Source organism: Protopterus annectens, chromosome 1.part2 (assembly GCF_019279795.1).
Source record: "Protopterus annectens isolate FY-2018-M chromosome 1.part2, PAN1.0, whole genome shotgun sequence".
In the NCBI taxonomy this organism is placed as follows: domain Eukaryota; kingdom Metazoa; phylum Chordata; order Ceratodontiformes; family Protopteridae; genus Protopterus; species Protopterus annectens.
Window position 1 is genome coordinate 243,945,096 of NC_056727.1, and position 15,465 is coordinate 243,960,560.

Sequence of the window (15,465 nt, forward strand, 5' to 3'; positions counted from 1 at the left end):
ATAATTGCATACTTACAGACTGTTACATACCTCATTTACATCCATTATTATGTGCATGGTTTTATAGGGATGTAGTTCTCCACCAGAGTCCCAGTTAAACACCTATTTTGCCATTAATGTTTTAGCATGTGTATTTTTTAAATGATGCAGATAGAAGTGCACACTAACCTGTTGTTAGAAACCTCACTTGCATCCATTATTCTGTGTCTGGCTTTCTAGTGATATATTCCTGTACCAGACTCCAAGTTACACTCCCATTTTTTTCCATTATTCTTTAAGCAAATTTGCACAATGTGGCATGATGCACAGGCCTGCTTAAGCAAACTTAATTATGGTAACTTGGCATTTGGTATGTTTTGCATAATCCACCTGTGTTAACTAACAGCTGTGTGGCTTGATGCACTGGTCTGCAGGTGCAATGGTCCTAGGTTCAAAATAGGGCACAGGTGCACATTTTGAATGTGATTATTATTATTTCACACATATATATATCATAATAGCACCATGTAGATGAGCTTAGCAACACTGCTCATTGTGCAGTCTCACACAAAAAATCTTTAAAGAAAATAGAAGTAGGGAGATATGGAGTGGTGAAATGGGGTGTAAGCAGAGATAAAACATAGTGAAAGACAAGTAGGTATGTGCAGGAAGGGTGTAGGAAAGAACCATAGCTATCCATTTCTTGTACAGCAACAACTGTACACTTTAGCATATTTTTTAGCTGAATTTGGACTGTCACACCCAGAGAGAAATGTGAGGACAACATAAGTACATTTTTAAGCCAATTGGACCAAATTAAGTGAAATGGAGAGCTATGTATGTGACAATATTTTTTTTGGGACAAGTGCCCATTTTTTAAAGCGAGAGTGGAATGTTGGGGAAGGGACATAGGTACACATGCGGGAGGTAAGTTGTGAAGGTGAGAAAGCTTTTTCATACAGACAGAACAGAAAAGATAGCAGACAGGTTTGGCGTGTGACACAATGGGGGTGGTAAACACCTTGGTTGGAGAAGGTGTTGTAGAATCCCAGTCCCATGGATATCAGACAGAGTAGCAGTGTGGCTCAAGTCCTCACCCATGGGACTGTCAGCACTGTACCATCACTGAACCTGTGGAGGCAGTGGTTGACACTGGCACATGGGGTGATGCTGCCCCACTAAGATGGGCAGCATGCTTTCCATCCAGAGTAGGCATGCATCAAGAACTCAGCACAGCAACCCATGCACCATGCTTGGTTGTTCCTCATGGGTGACATAATCACCCTCTCCACTTCCACTCCCAGAGGGGAGAAACAACCATAGCCCGAGGGGCAGAACTACCAGACAGCCCTGGTGGTGCAGGGGTAGCAGAGGGGGCAACACCAGGCTGTGACTCAGATGTACTCATGCCCAGTGCCATGGCTGGGTGAGCCAAGGTAGATGGATCACCCAGAACCAGCCTACCCTGTCACTCTGTAGTAAATTAAATATAAACATAAGGTAAAAATAAACATAGGCAAACAGATGTTAGTGTTAACATAATAGAAGATAATAATGATTAATCGAAACAAAAATAAAGGAATATAATGAGGAGCACAATAAACAATGTAAATGAAAGTATATTAGCAAATCAATAAGAAATTATACATAAGGCCAACAAAAGAGGTATTTACAAATAATATATTAATATCAAATCATAATAATAAATAGAAATTAATAAATTAAAGAAGAGAAGGGGTGGGGTGAGAGAAAAAGAAACCATTAGTAACTTTGCAGGAAATATTACTACACAGAATACTACTACATACTTCTACGTATCTAAGATTTCAGTTGTGAGTACAGTGACTGCAAATGTATAGATGTTCATAGGTTCATAGGTAGGTACTAGGCTATAAGCCCTAGGGCCTATATAAGCCTAGCCAAAAAGGTACCCTGGCTTTCGCCACCCAAGAAAAATATTTTCCTGTGCCCCTGTCGAGCAGAGCCACAGAAGTGATCCCTGGGGTGAATTTCCTATTTCCCATCCAATCATCAAGATTTTTCTTGAAATTTACTAATGAGAAGCTATGTTTGACATAGATAGGTAGTCTGTTCCAGAGTATGGGAAGTCTCTGGGACAGGAATATATCCCTCCAGCATGTTCTGTTTATTGTGTTGACAAGGTTTTGGTCCCTAGAGCATGTAGCTCGGAGGGACTGGGATTTCTTTAAGTGGAGCATGTCCTACAGCTCTGGGGTTGACATAGCTTTGTATGTCAGGCAGAGATTGCCTCCCTCTGAGTAGGTGATATGCGACAGAGTAAAGCTGGAGTTTTTTGAGATGGTCTGTGCAGGGCATCTGTTTGAGGCCAGTAATACTCATTGTGAGGTATTTCTGTGGCCTTTCCAGTTATTGTAGGTGTCTTGTGAGGTACATACCAAAAGGGGCATTGTATGCTATAATGGGTCTAATGAGTGATGAGTAGAGGGGAACAATGACCTCTTTTTTCTGGATGACAAACCTTTTGTGATGAGGTCAGCCAAGTAGAAGGATTTCCTGACCACTGTGGTGATGTGATTATTAAAGGAGATACTGCTGTCCACCTGTATCCAAGGTCTCTTATCACACTATCAGTGTTAAGTAGACTACCACTTATGTGGTAGTTCATGGGTACAGAGTTTTTACCAAAGGGGATGACAATACACTTTTTGGCATTGAGCTTCAAGCCATGGCTTTGACATCAGGCATCTGTCTCAGTGAGGCCCTTTTGTAGTATGTCCACATCATTAGGAGTGTCGATTATGGCTCCTAGTTTGCAGTCATCTTTAAACTTTGAAAGCCAAAGACATTGTGTGTTAGCCTGTACTTCAGAGAAGTAGATACCAAACAGGAGAGGACCCAGGACTGAAACCTGTGGTACTCCACTTGTCACTGGTCTGAAGTCAGATTTGGAGTCTGCTACTTTCACAGTGTGGGTTCTGTCCTTGAACCAGTTGGCAGCCCATCTTGTGACATAGGGATTTATACCTAGTTTAGTGAGCTTATCTATAATTCCAGAGTGGGGGATGGTGTTGAAAGCCTTGGCGAGATCTAGATAAGCTGTGTGAACCACCTTACCTTCATCTATGGCTTTGGTGACTGCTTCAAAGAAGTCAATCAGGTTTAGGAGACGTGATCTGCCTTTTACAAACCCGAACTGGGTATGGTCCAGAATTTGGAGATTACCAATGTCTTTGTTTATGAGTTCCATGATGATACATTCCATGGCCTTGCAGACCAGGCTCATCAGGCCAATGGGGTGGCAGTTCCTGGGATATGTCTTGACTCCCCCTTTGTGGAGTGGGATAACCGTCATGGTGCGCCATTCAGTGGGCACAAAATCTGAGGTGAGGCTATGATTGAACATAGTACTTAGGTAGAGTGCCAGTTCATTTTGTAGTTCATGTAGAACGCAGCCTGGGATATTGTCAGATCGCATGGATGCTGTGTTCTTGGCTTTGGAGAGTATGGTTTTTACCTGTGCTGCCATGATTCTTCCGGTATAGAGAATGGCCCTCTAGGGGGTGAGAGGGGGGTAAAGTTAGCACTGAACCTATCTGCCAGGATGTTGGCAATATCAGTTGGTTCTGTATATTTAGTGCCATTGTACTGTAACAGAGTAGATCTGAGTGTTGCCATTGAGATTCTTGACATAGCTATAGAATGCTTTGTGGTTGCCTTTAGAGTCAGTGGCAATTTTATTTTCGTAACTAGCTTTGGAGGATTTTATGAGGTATCTCAGCTTCTTACTGAGGTTGACCAGAGAGTTCCTCCAGTCATGGGATTTTACTCTTTTTTGCAACAGTTTCTTTCTTCTGTTGTAGAGTTTGTTTATGGCAGAGGACCACCAGACTGGCTTCATTTTTTTGGAGGATAGCATCTTGGTTCTATTAGGGATAGCATGATCCATGCACTCGTGTAATTGCTTATAAAGTGCATTTGTGTAGGATTCAGCAGTTGTACCTCTATTGTCCATCTGCATGGGTGTCATGAAGTTTGCCACTTCTGTCTTAAGAAGTGTGAAGTTGGCTTTGGAGAAGTTTTTTATGGTGGTTTCCCTAATTGGTGGTGGGGGCAGGATGTGGATGTCTAGGGTGATTAACTTGTGGTCAGATCTGACCAACAAGGAATTGACCTCTGGTGTGGAGCACCAGTTGTCCATGTTGGTAATGACCAGGTCTAGGATATTGCTGCCCCTGATGGGGGTGTGAATAAGTTGATCCAAGGCACTGGAATTTATAAATTCCAGAAAACGTTGAGCAAAACAGTTGATACATGAGTGGTTTTCCCAGTTAACGGTGGGGTGGTTGAAATTGCCCATTATTAGGGTGTTGGATTGTACCCTAATACTTTCCAGTGTATCAAGAAATGAGGAGTGGGAATCCTGGGGCATGGTGGGGGGTCTGTAGCAAGCTACAATTTGAATTGCGGTCTTGCCCAGAGTTAGTTGCACTTGGATAATCTTGGATGCATTATGCTGTGCAACTAGCCTGGAGATGTGGATATCCTTAATGAATATGGACATGCCTCCACCTTTATTGCTTCGCTGCAGGTCAGGTGGCCGAAAGGTGTGGTATGAATTATATCCTGGTAATGCAGGGGTGCTCTCTGGAGCTTTGAACCAGGTCTCTGTCACTGCACAGATGTCGATGTTCTCCATTTTAAGGAATGCCTCAAGTGAGTGCATTTTCAGGTTTAGACTTCTAGCATTGAGTAGCATTACCCTCAGATTTTGCTTGCTTGTACCTGTTATGGTGGTGAATTTGTCATTTGAACCTTGCCTAAAAAAGGCACTATAGGGGTGGCAAGAGCCTTAGCCAGTATCCAGAATCCCAAGGGCGACAGGTGCAGGCCATCTCTGGCAAAGCATTGTGGTCTGTCGATCATTTAGTCCCAGGCAGACAAATGCTAGATCCCCTTAGAATGACACCAGAAGCTTAGCCAATTGTTGAAGTCAATCATTTTGACCTTGTACTGTGGTATCATTCTGGGTGATGGCAGGATGCTACTCAGGGCTAGAGTCATACCTGCCTGGGCTACAAGATCGGAGAGCTCCTCCATGTCTCTTTTTATGTAGTCTAGGGAGGTACATCTCAGGTCATGCACACCAACATGGACAATGACAGTGTCATATTTGTACTTGTTGTGGAGTGACCTGAGTGCGTGCATTATGTGGTGGATCCTGGCACCTGACAGGCAGCTAACAGTAACTTTCTCCTTGTTTAACCTGGTCAGTCGAACATCAGTGTGCCTGACTATAGAGTCACCTATGACTAGAGTGTTGGGTACTTTATGATTTATGGGCTGTGGTTGAATGGCACACTGAGTTTGTGGGCTATGTGTCATTTGGGTTGTGTTGGGGGGTGGAGTTTGTTTGCGTTTCTGCTTTAGAGGTCACTGATGCTTGGGCAGGTTTTTATTGAGAGCATCCATGAATGTAGGTGTGCGTTTTGTGTTTCTATGTGTGTGTTTTGATGATGTAGGTTTAGTGAGACTATGTGATGAGTGTGGTGTGGTGCAAGTGTTTACCTTCTCCTCTTCACTGTCTAGTCCAGTCTTGGGTAAAGGGAGCTTTGCTTCCAGTTTGGCTATATAGGTGCATCTCTCACAGGTTGTAGTGTTGGGTGGTAGGAGGAGAGGGTTGTCTTTGTACATAAGGCAATTGCTGCATTGCCCCAAGATGCCCAGATTAATCAGGTAGACAGGAGAAATCACAGGGAGCTGACCCTTAGACATGCCTGGATAGGTGCTTATTTATTAAGTACTAAAAACTGCTTTCCCCTAGACAAGTGAGGAAAGTTGAGTGCTGTAGCAATTTGCAGCTTATTTACTGCTTACAATGAGTTCTGAACAAGTGCTGAGTTCAAAGAAACAGATTTGAGTGCTGAAACTAGAAAACTGGCAAGTTCTAAGAAACAAAATTAAGCTAGAAGGCTTCCCTCCAACACAGAATGGCTTGGGGGCTCAGAAGCCTACAAACAGTCTAGACCACTTACAAGAAAGGCAGGAAACTTAAACATTTTTTTTTGCACGTACATACATCTCAACCTGTTAGCATGGGACATTATGGGCCAAGCCCTATCAAATGGTGGTACAGAGACACAACTACAGGAAGCATTATTGCATAGTGAGCTCATATATTAGTAGCAAGTTATTCTGATAACGGATATGACAATAAATTACATTCCAAGTAATGTCATGTATCTGATAATCAAGGGACAGACATATGGGACAGTAGTGATTACATTCTGCAAAAATCATGACAGTTGAGAGGCATGTTCATGTAGACTAATTACACTAGACAGATGGTCATTTCTCAGTTGGCTGCCATGGGATTAGAACCCACAAGCAGTGACTACAGGAATAATGTACACTTTATTTGAATATAATGAATTCTCAAAACACAATCTCCTTTAAAACTTTATTGCAATATTTTGTGTGAAATCATACATTTACACACATGCATAGCTGTGTGTGTTATCAGATTGGAAACCAAATGCAGTAACCACATAAATAATGAGACCTTTATTTAAAAACATTATTTATCAAAGCACCATCTTCTTTTACACTGTAATGCTTGATGTCACATGACATCTGGCCGTGACACACATGTATGGCTATGCAGGACATCTGTTAACCTAACCATATACCCCATTCATTTACTGAGTGCTATCTACAGCATACATCAAGGAATATTATCAGACCTGAAGCTTGACACTTAATCTGGGTATTTCACATTTATTTGTGAAATTTGTTGCTGCATTATTTGTTAGTTAATATGTAACAGTTGGCTGGTGTCAGATTAGATGACACATGCAGCGAATTCAGGAAAATTATTTGAAAAGATTATTTATCAAAGAACAATCTCGTTTTAAACTTTATTGATAATGTTTCTTAAAATCTGGCATTTAAACACATGAATAGCTGTGCAGGACTTTAGTTAACTTACCCATATACTATGTTCGTTGACTGAGTGGAATATACAGCATTATTTCAGACAAAATGAGGAGAACACAGGCTTGAACCTTACTCTGCGTATTGGACTGCATTTATTTCTGACATTTTTTGCTGCATTCTTTAGTGAGTTACGTATAACACTTGACTGGTGTCAAATTACAATATACATGCAGTGAATACAGGAATGGTGAACACTTTATTTGAAAACATTAGTTATCAAATTACCATCACCAATTAAAATGTATTGATTAATGTTTCCTCAACTCTGGCATGTAGACCAATGATAGCTGTGTAGGACTTCTGTTAAGTAGCCCACATACCCTGTTCATTTATGGAATGCAGCCTACAGTATATTTCAGACAATGAGCAGACCAGAACAGTGACTCTTAATCTGGGTATACCGTAGCATTAACTGATGCCTGGAAGCTATACTATACATTACTGCATGCTTACTTGCTTTAACTTGCTTTACCATTTCAGGTAGGCAGTGAAACAGTAATAAAGATGTAGGATGTCCCAGGTATGTCAGACCTGACTGTTAAGACTGCATACTCTGTAAGTAATTGTATTGTATAATTAAATTATGTATTAAGTTATTGCTTTGATGTTTTCCAACTTACCACACAATTGCATCATCCATGCCAGGTTCTCTGCATTGGACTGGACATTGCGAGCCCTCTCTTCTGCAGAAGTAGGAAGAGAAACAAACCATTATGCATACCACTGTGCACAGATTCAGCTTGTATATCTCTAAATTACTGGCAAAAATACTTACATATCTGTGGGGTTTGCCTAGCCCTAGCCTCTTGGACCCAGGTGTTCAAGGTTCCCCTCTTCCTATACTTCAGGTCATCATAGCGGTGACAACACAGTTCACCAGTGCGGGGGATACCAATAGCACTAGTAAGTTCACTGGCCAACCATCTCAGACCTCAAACTTAACACTCTGAGCCCTGGTAATTGCCCTGCAGCAGAGGCGGTTCATAATTCTTAACCAAGAGTCCAACAAAACCTCTGGACTCCTGCACTCCCCACTTCTGTGCATGACAGCACCAGGCATATCCATAGCCAAGTTAGAACTCCAACGAATGATGTGAAATTCCCACCTACTAGCCTTTAAATAACCTGCATCGCCATTCTTGCACGTCATGCAGTAACTTTAAAAAAAAATACTGTTTCACTTAGCTTTGCTCAAACTCGCACAAGCCATGTGTAAGCGCAGCTTAACAACATGCAAATGGGAATAGAACATTGACCATGTTTAAGCACTGCTTAGCATCATGCAGCTTTTCTAAATGTAACATTGTTTTAATTTTAACCTAAACCAATGTTTGAGCCACCTGACACATTTTTACAGCAGTAAATTTAAAAAAAAATATGACTGCTCAGGACTCAAACCAAGGATCTACTACACAGCAATTCATGACTCAACCTGTCTAGCCACTGGGATAGTAAAGGGAACTTGTTTATCTTCACATGTACTACAAAAGTGCCTGTCAGTGTAGCACAACTTCGCTGTGTGGGTTTGTACATTGCTAAGCACCACAGAACTACAACAATTGAATACATCCGGTTTCTTTGTTTAGATGTCTATCAGATGTCTGTTGTATATATCATCATTGCTAAACATAGCTAAGCAACATGCTGCATCACACAAACTAGCACATGGGAAAAAAAATTAATTAAAAAATTAATTAATAATTGAATACATCCGGTTTCTATGTTTAGATGTCTAGCAGATGTCTGTTGTATATATCATCATTGCTAAACATAGCTAAGCAACGTGCTACATCACACAAACTAGCACATGGGAAAAAAATTAATAAAAAAAATGAATTAAAATTGAATACGTCCGGTTTCTATTTTTAGATGTCTATCAGATGTACACTGTATATGTGAGCAATGATAAGCATAGCTGTGCAACATGCTGCACTGAGCAAACAAGCAAAAAAAATGTAAAAAACAAATTGAAACTGCTGTTTCATGAAGTAATATCTGCTGGTCACCTTTCAGTCCAGGTTAATGGGCTGAAAGGTATTGTGCTGTGCTTAACAACTGTCCAGACATTTTCTGGACAGTCCACAAGTATGGCACAGCCTCTACAATGTTGCTTACACACCCCTCCAACTTAATATTCTCACTCCAGGGTTGTGCTACAGTGGGGAAATGGGCATATACCTGCCAGTGTTGGTTTTCGATCAAATGAGTTTTCGGTTATATGGGCTTTCGGTACAATGAACTTTCGGTATTCTGGTCTCAGTCAAATGGGCTTCGGTTAAATGAGGTTTCGGTAATATGTAGTGAACCCATATATATATTTATATATATATATATACACACACACACACACACACACACACACACACACACACACACACACACACACACACACACACACACTTCCATTGCAAGTGGATGAAGATTAACCCACCATAGATCAGAATCCTCGAACTAAATCCACCCAAAAAAGACCCCCACTTTTGTAAGGGGCTTTTGCAAGGGTGCTCGCTCCTTCATCCTACCATGTAAGAAACAATCCCCCACACCTTCCAAAGTTATATATACTGACTCCACAGTTGCACCAACTCAGAGAAGGGGGAGGTTACTACAAAATGGACATCACTACCAGTACAACTCATCAACAATGACTTCCTGTGGAGGAACTCCGATGCTTGGCTGGTTGAATTTCAGTCACATGATGCTCAAGGATAAAATCTTATTCTACCCGTAAGTAAATGTGCATGTATGCATGTGTATATATATATATATATATATATATATATATATATATATATATATATATATATCTATGTCAAATTTCAGTATCTCGAGACTATAAACCCAAATGTTTAAAATAGTGAAAGTTCATAATTGCAAATTTGAATATCTTATATTCGCGGTTATGGCCTTATGCTACGTGGTGTCAGGGATTGTGTGTTTATGGTGCACGGTGCCATGTGTGGATCTATGTGTTTTGTCAGGTAAGTGAGTTTTTTGTAAGGGATTTGAGTGGGAGTTAGAATGTGTTTGAGTGTGCTGATATGTTTGATGTGTGTGTGAGGGACTGGAGAATGTGCATGTGTGAGTTTGCTTTTGTTCCCTGTTTGTGTAATTTCGGAGTTAGTATATATAAGTAGGGGGGTGTGGGGGTGCAGGGAGGTTTGATCCCCTGCTTGTGTGTGTATGAGTTGTACATGTGTGTAGTTTTTGTTTGTTTATGTTTTGATGTGAGTGTTGTGGTGTATGTATGGTGTAGTGTATGAGGTTTGTTCTATGTTTTGAATTTTGCAGTTTTGGGCTCCGGGTTTTGTAGTTTCGGTGTTTTATGGATTTGGTTTGATAGTTTCGAGATACTGAAATTCGATGTTTCAGTATTTCAAGATTATGAAGTGAATCTATATCTATCTATCTCTATATATATATATATATATATATATATATATATATATATATATAAATATATATAGATGACAGACACAAACAATTCCATTGGACATCAGGCAGAATTTTTTAATTCTCCACACCTTTCTTACTGGCATAGTTGTACTGCAACTACCACCCTAGGGAAAGTCTATGAACAAAACACATCAGTGACCTGCCACTCTTGATTAGAAAATTACAAATTACACATATTAGTATTTCACTGGCAATATGTTAAAGTTCCTACCAAGACTGCTCAATAATATCCTCTCCTTAGACAATGCAACTTGCCTAAATAAATAAATACCAGCCACAAAATCTTAAAAGTGAACAAACAAAACTATAATTAACCAATGAAGAAGTCAAAGCAGGAATTGTACATATTTAATATGCAGAGTTAAATAATGCATAAGGAACAGAAAATCAGTTATTCAGACAGAATTTCTTAAAGTGAAACCTAATCAAATGAGCAGTATAATATTTTATTGTTCTAAGTTAGTGAAAATCTTATATAATGCAGACTTGCAGACAGAAGAACTGCATAGATATCAGCGGGTCTTCAAGCAAAACTAACTGACTGATTCTGATCTCATTTACTGAATACATATATATATATATATATATATATATATATATATATATGCTAGCTTGTTCCCTTTTTCCCACAAGCAAAAGGTGCAACAAAAAGATTTTTTCTGCAGTGTTAACAAGATCCAAATTAGAATATCAGTGATTGCTTTCTAATCATCATCAGCTCTCCCTTGAATGTCAGTAAATCAACAAGTTGTATAGTTGGCTTTGGTGCTCAAAGATCAAAAGTCATTTTCTGAAACTAGAATGCAGCATTAGAGGATGCTGAACTCCTGAGAGTGGCATCCTTTGTATGACATGTTATACTTAGTCCCATGTGCTGGAGTTGGTGGTAGCTCAGGTTGATGTGACATCCTGACACTCACTGAAAACAGTACCAAAAGTTTCCTTTTGTCCTGGCTAAAATTCCTGTAGTGATATAAATGCCACCTCAGGTCTTACCTGAATTGAGGTTTCCAGCCTAGTGAGACTAACCTATTTAACAAACGATAAATATATAAAAAAAATTAAAAAAAAAATGGTTAGAAGAGACTTATAATTGCATTTTTGTGGCCTTAGGATTTCGGATATAAGACAACAGGAAGTTCAATTTTATATTTCAAATATGAATTTCCAGCAGTTTACAGACTGCTTGCTCCCTGGCTGAGAAGTGTGACATAATCCAGACCAAACACATTTCATCCCTTTGGTCTGATTGTTTTTTTTTTATATCAGCAAAAGAGAATTACAGTTTTAATTACAATCCTTAAATATTTTCTTTACTTTTCTTTTCTGCAGCACATAAATTAACAAAGATGGATGCTACTCACTTGTTGCTGTTGAGACATCTTATAACTTTAATTCCACAGTACAGATATAACTTTAATTCCACAGTACAGATACTTTTTCATACGTCTCAACATCTTAGAGCAAGAAGTCTGGACAAAGCCATGAATTATGGGGGGACAAAGGCACAAAAATAAGGACGATTTTAAATATTGCTCTTACAAACTTAGAAAGTTGCTAGCATAGTAGGTTTTGCATTAGCATGAATATTCTGGAGAATATGAAGTCTGAAACTCAAATGTCTGTCATTCTCTTACTTTAATTTTCAATGACTTGCTAAAAAACTACACTTTTATGAAAAAAAGAGACAAAATATGAGGCAAAAATCTGTACAGCTGAGAGGTATGTTTTACATATTTTACAAAGTGTATAGACAGCATGATTATGTGCCAACATTCTGAAATAAAAAGGGGAAAATATATATTGTATTTTATATAACTTTTTCTACCCTGGTATCATGAAGAACACTAATTGTAAGTTGGAAAAGAATTCAACTTGGGTCTATATCACTGACTCAGTTAGTTTTAGAAGGTAAGATAGGTGTAATTTTAAAGGCTTACCTCTATGGTTAACAAAGTGTCTTGTCTACAGATGTGGAATATGAATCAGAAATCCAAGAAGAACCCTTCTTCCAAATGTAGTGATGGTGATTATTTTAGGTCGATACTGATTTAACCAAAACTTAATTTCAAATCATTTATTTCTGGTGCTGGAGCTATTCAAATTGGCAATGTTAAGATTATCATTGCGGCTATGTGGGAGTTGAGGGAAAATGGCCTCAAGTCAGATTCAATACCCCCACAGAGTAAGAGAAGTAGGATGATAGCTAGAAAAGTGGGCTTCGAGGTTTGTATTACAACTGTAGTGATAGTAAATTTATAAAAGAAAAGCGGTGTAAAATATTTGAGTACTTATTTAGTTTTAGAATAGGTTTTAGTTGAGAGGGTCCCTACTCAGAGACAGTCATATCATATTATGCCCTCGCAAATAATATTGATATGAAGATGAAACTGTGCTGTAAATGAAAAAAACTTGCTGTGTAGAAAAGTTCACAAGATGAGGAACAGAAAAAGAAAAAATGTGAAACAGACCTTTTTAATTTTCTGTTTGCATTTGTTTATCAGAAAAGTCTGACTGGGGAAAAGAAATAACCCCATTTCAGGGGAGGCCCAGAGAAAAAACACTAATAAAATAATCAATACAGAAGCAAATGAGCATTGCATCCCAACAGAGTGAAACTGTGGTGAGACCAGCATTAGTAGTAGCCATTCACGTGACTCCCCTCTTTTCATCATTCTTGACAAGCTAATTCTTTGTCAGTAAGTACTGCTTGATTTGTTTCTAACTTCAGAATATACGAATAAATACTTCATCTTTAAATTTTCAAGGGTCTCCTTATTAGTTTCCCCTCAAGTGTTTGGCAGTGCTCTGTACAGACTCAGAAACTTTAAGTAACATTTTTCCTGTAAAAGTACAACTGAAATTTCTCCTATACCTAGTTGCACACAGGACAACTAGCTTGAAGTGAAAACACTGTCCCCATAGTTGCAAACTGGATACTCCTGATAGTGATTAATATTCTCACTCCAACAGTCTAATCAATAAAAAAGGGTCTGTTGCCATGGATATGAAATTTCCTACTGTATCTGTTACCGACTTGGTGGATATATACATCCTGAGGCAATGTAAAAATTGCCTCATGTTTACTGACAACCAGTTAATTCTCAAACAAACTGATATGGTTTGTGAGAGATGTATTTGCACAAAGTCACTGGAGGCAAAGCTCTGACATAAAAGCACTCCTAATTTCCACAATTCAAAGCAGACATATCGACCCACATATGCAGAGGCAATTAAATGCAACCTTCCTAAGTCACAAAGACCTCCTAGAAGAAGTGCACATAACAAATACCCTCAGCAGCCCCAAATGCACTCTTTCAAAACAACATCCACATCAGTACATAGAGCTACATCTCATGGAGACTTTACCTGTAAGCCCATAACACACCCACCACACAATCCAATATTTTAGTAATTGGAGATTCCATCGTGAGACATTGATGTCCCTCTCAATAGGCTGAGTAAGGAGAAAGACATGGTCATTTGCTTATCAGGGACTAGGATCCTCCACATTACGCATGCACTCAGGTCATTGGACCACAATTACCAATATGACTCAGTCATAGTCCATGTGGGAGTAAATGATCTTAGACATACCTTCCTAGACTACATGAAGACAGAAATCATGGAGCTCTTGGAATACGTATCCCAGGCTGGTATGAGCCTAGCACTGAGTAGCATTTTACCTTCTCCAAGGATGATGCCACTATATGAACAAAAGATGATTGCCTTTAATAATTGGTTTAGTTTCTAGTGTCATTCTAAGGGGGTGCAATATTTGTTAGCATGGAAGTAGATGGTCAACAGACCATGCTTATTTGCCAGGGATGGTCTGCACCTGTCCCTCCCCTAGGCTTTCAAATATTAGATAAACATCATCTTCCCCCACAGTGCTTTTCTTAGGCAATGCCAAACTGAAAGTACTTCTGACATAGCAAATCAAAACAAAAAAGTATATAAAGGTATGACTGCCCAATGCTAGGATAGCTCAGTTGCTAGAGCATCAGACTTTTAATCTGAGGGTCCAGGGTTCAAGTCCCTGTTTGGATGCATGCTCCTCAGGAGTCCAGGGAAGTAAATATTGTGGGAAGAAATATCCAGGGAATTGTTTGGCTAGGCTTGTATAGGCCCTAGCCTACTACCAACCTATGAAAAAAACTCCACTCCCTAGAAGATGTCTTTACCCTAGAGAATGCTGACATCTGTGCTGTCACTGAGATGTGGTTTAAAGCCAAGGACAGCACACCAACAGTGCAAGGTTGTAATGCCTTCCACACATATAGGCCATCCACATCACAGACAGGGACTAAAGGTGGAGGTGTCTCTATGTACATCAAAAATAAATATACTTCAAGGCTTGTCAAACAGGACAATACACTTGAGCTGCTCCATGTTCAAATCACCAAAGGCAAAATCCAATACCACTTCCTTGCAAGTTATAGGTCCCCCTGTTTGATCCAGGAAACACATACCATGTATTTAACCTTATTAGAAACACTAATCTTCCAACCCAATGCCATACTTATGGGTGACTTTAATTACCCCACTATTAACTGGGAATCCAATATGACACCAAATGTACATGCACAGAAATTCCTGGATTTTGTAAACACAAACTCCCTGGACCAGATATTCAATACACCAACCAGGGGTGCAACCATACTGGATCTGGTCCTCAGTAATATGGGATAGTGCTGCACACCCCCAATGGAATGACTTCCCTGGTAAAGTTAGACCACAAAATGGTCTCCTTTGAAATAAAAATAAAACCTGGACCCACCGCTAAACCTGGAATATTCAGGAACTATTCTAAGGCTAACCTCCTGCTATTAGGTGAGAACCTGGAAAAATTTCAAGGCCCCATGAGCCCTGATAACACAGAAATGTTCACAGAAACCCTGTACAAGCATGTTTATAGCTGCACAGAGGCAACTGTACCCACCAGGAAGAAATATAGAACAAACTCAAAAAACAAGCCACCTTGGTGGAATCACAAACTCAGTAGGATGTATAACAGGAGGAAGAAAATCATGGGAAAAATCAGTAGGTGCAGCA

At 39.5% G+C, this 15,465-nt stretch overlaps 1 non-coding gene across 1 annotated transcript; it reads left to right on the top strand.

The window, feature by feature from the left end:
- Window positions 1–14,387: 14,387 nt before the first annotated feature.
- TRNAK-UUU lies at window positions 14,388–14,462 on the top strand. The gene has a single exon. It is a non-coding gene; the product is annotated as a tRNA-Lys (tRNA).
- Window positions 14,463–15,465: the final 1,003 nt, after the last annotated feature.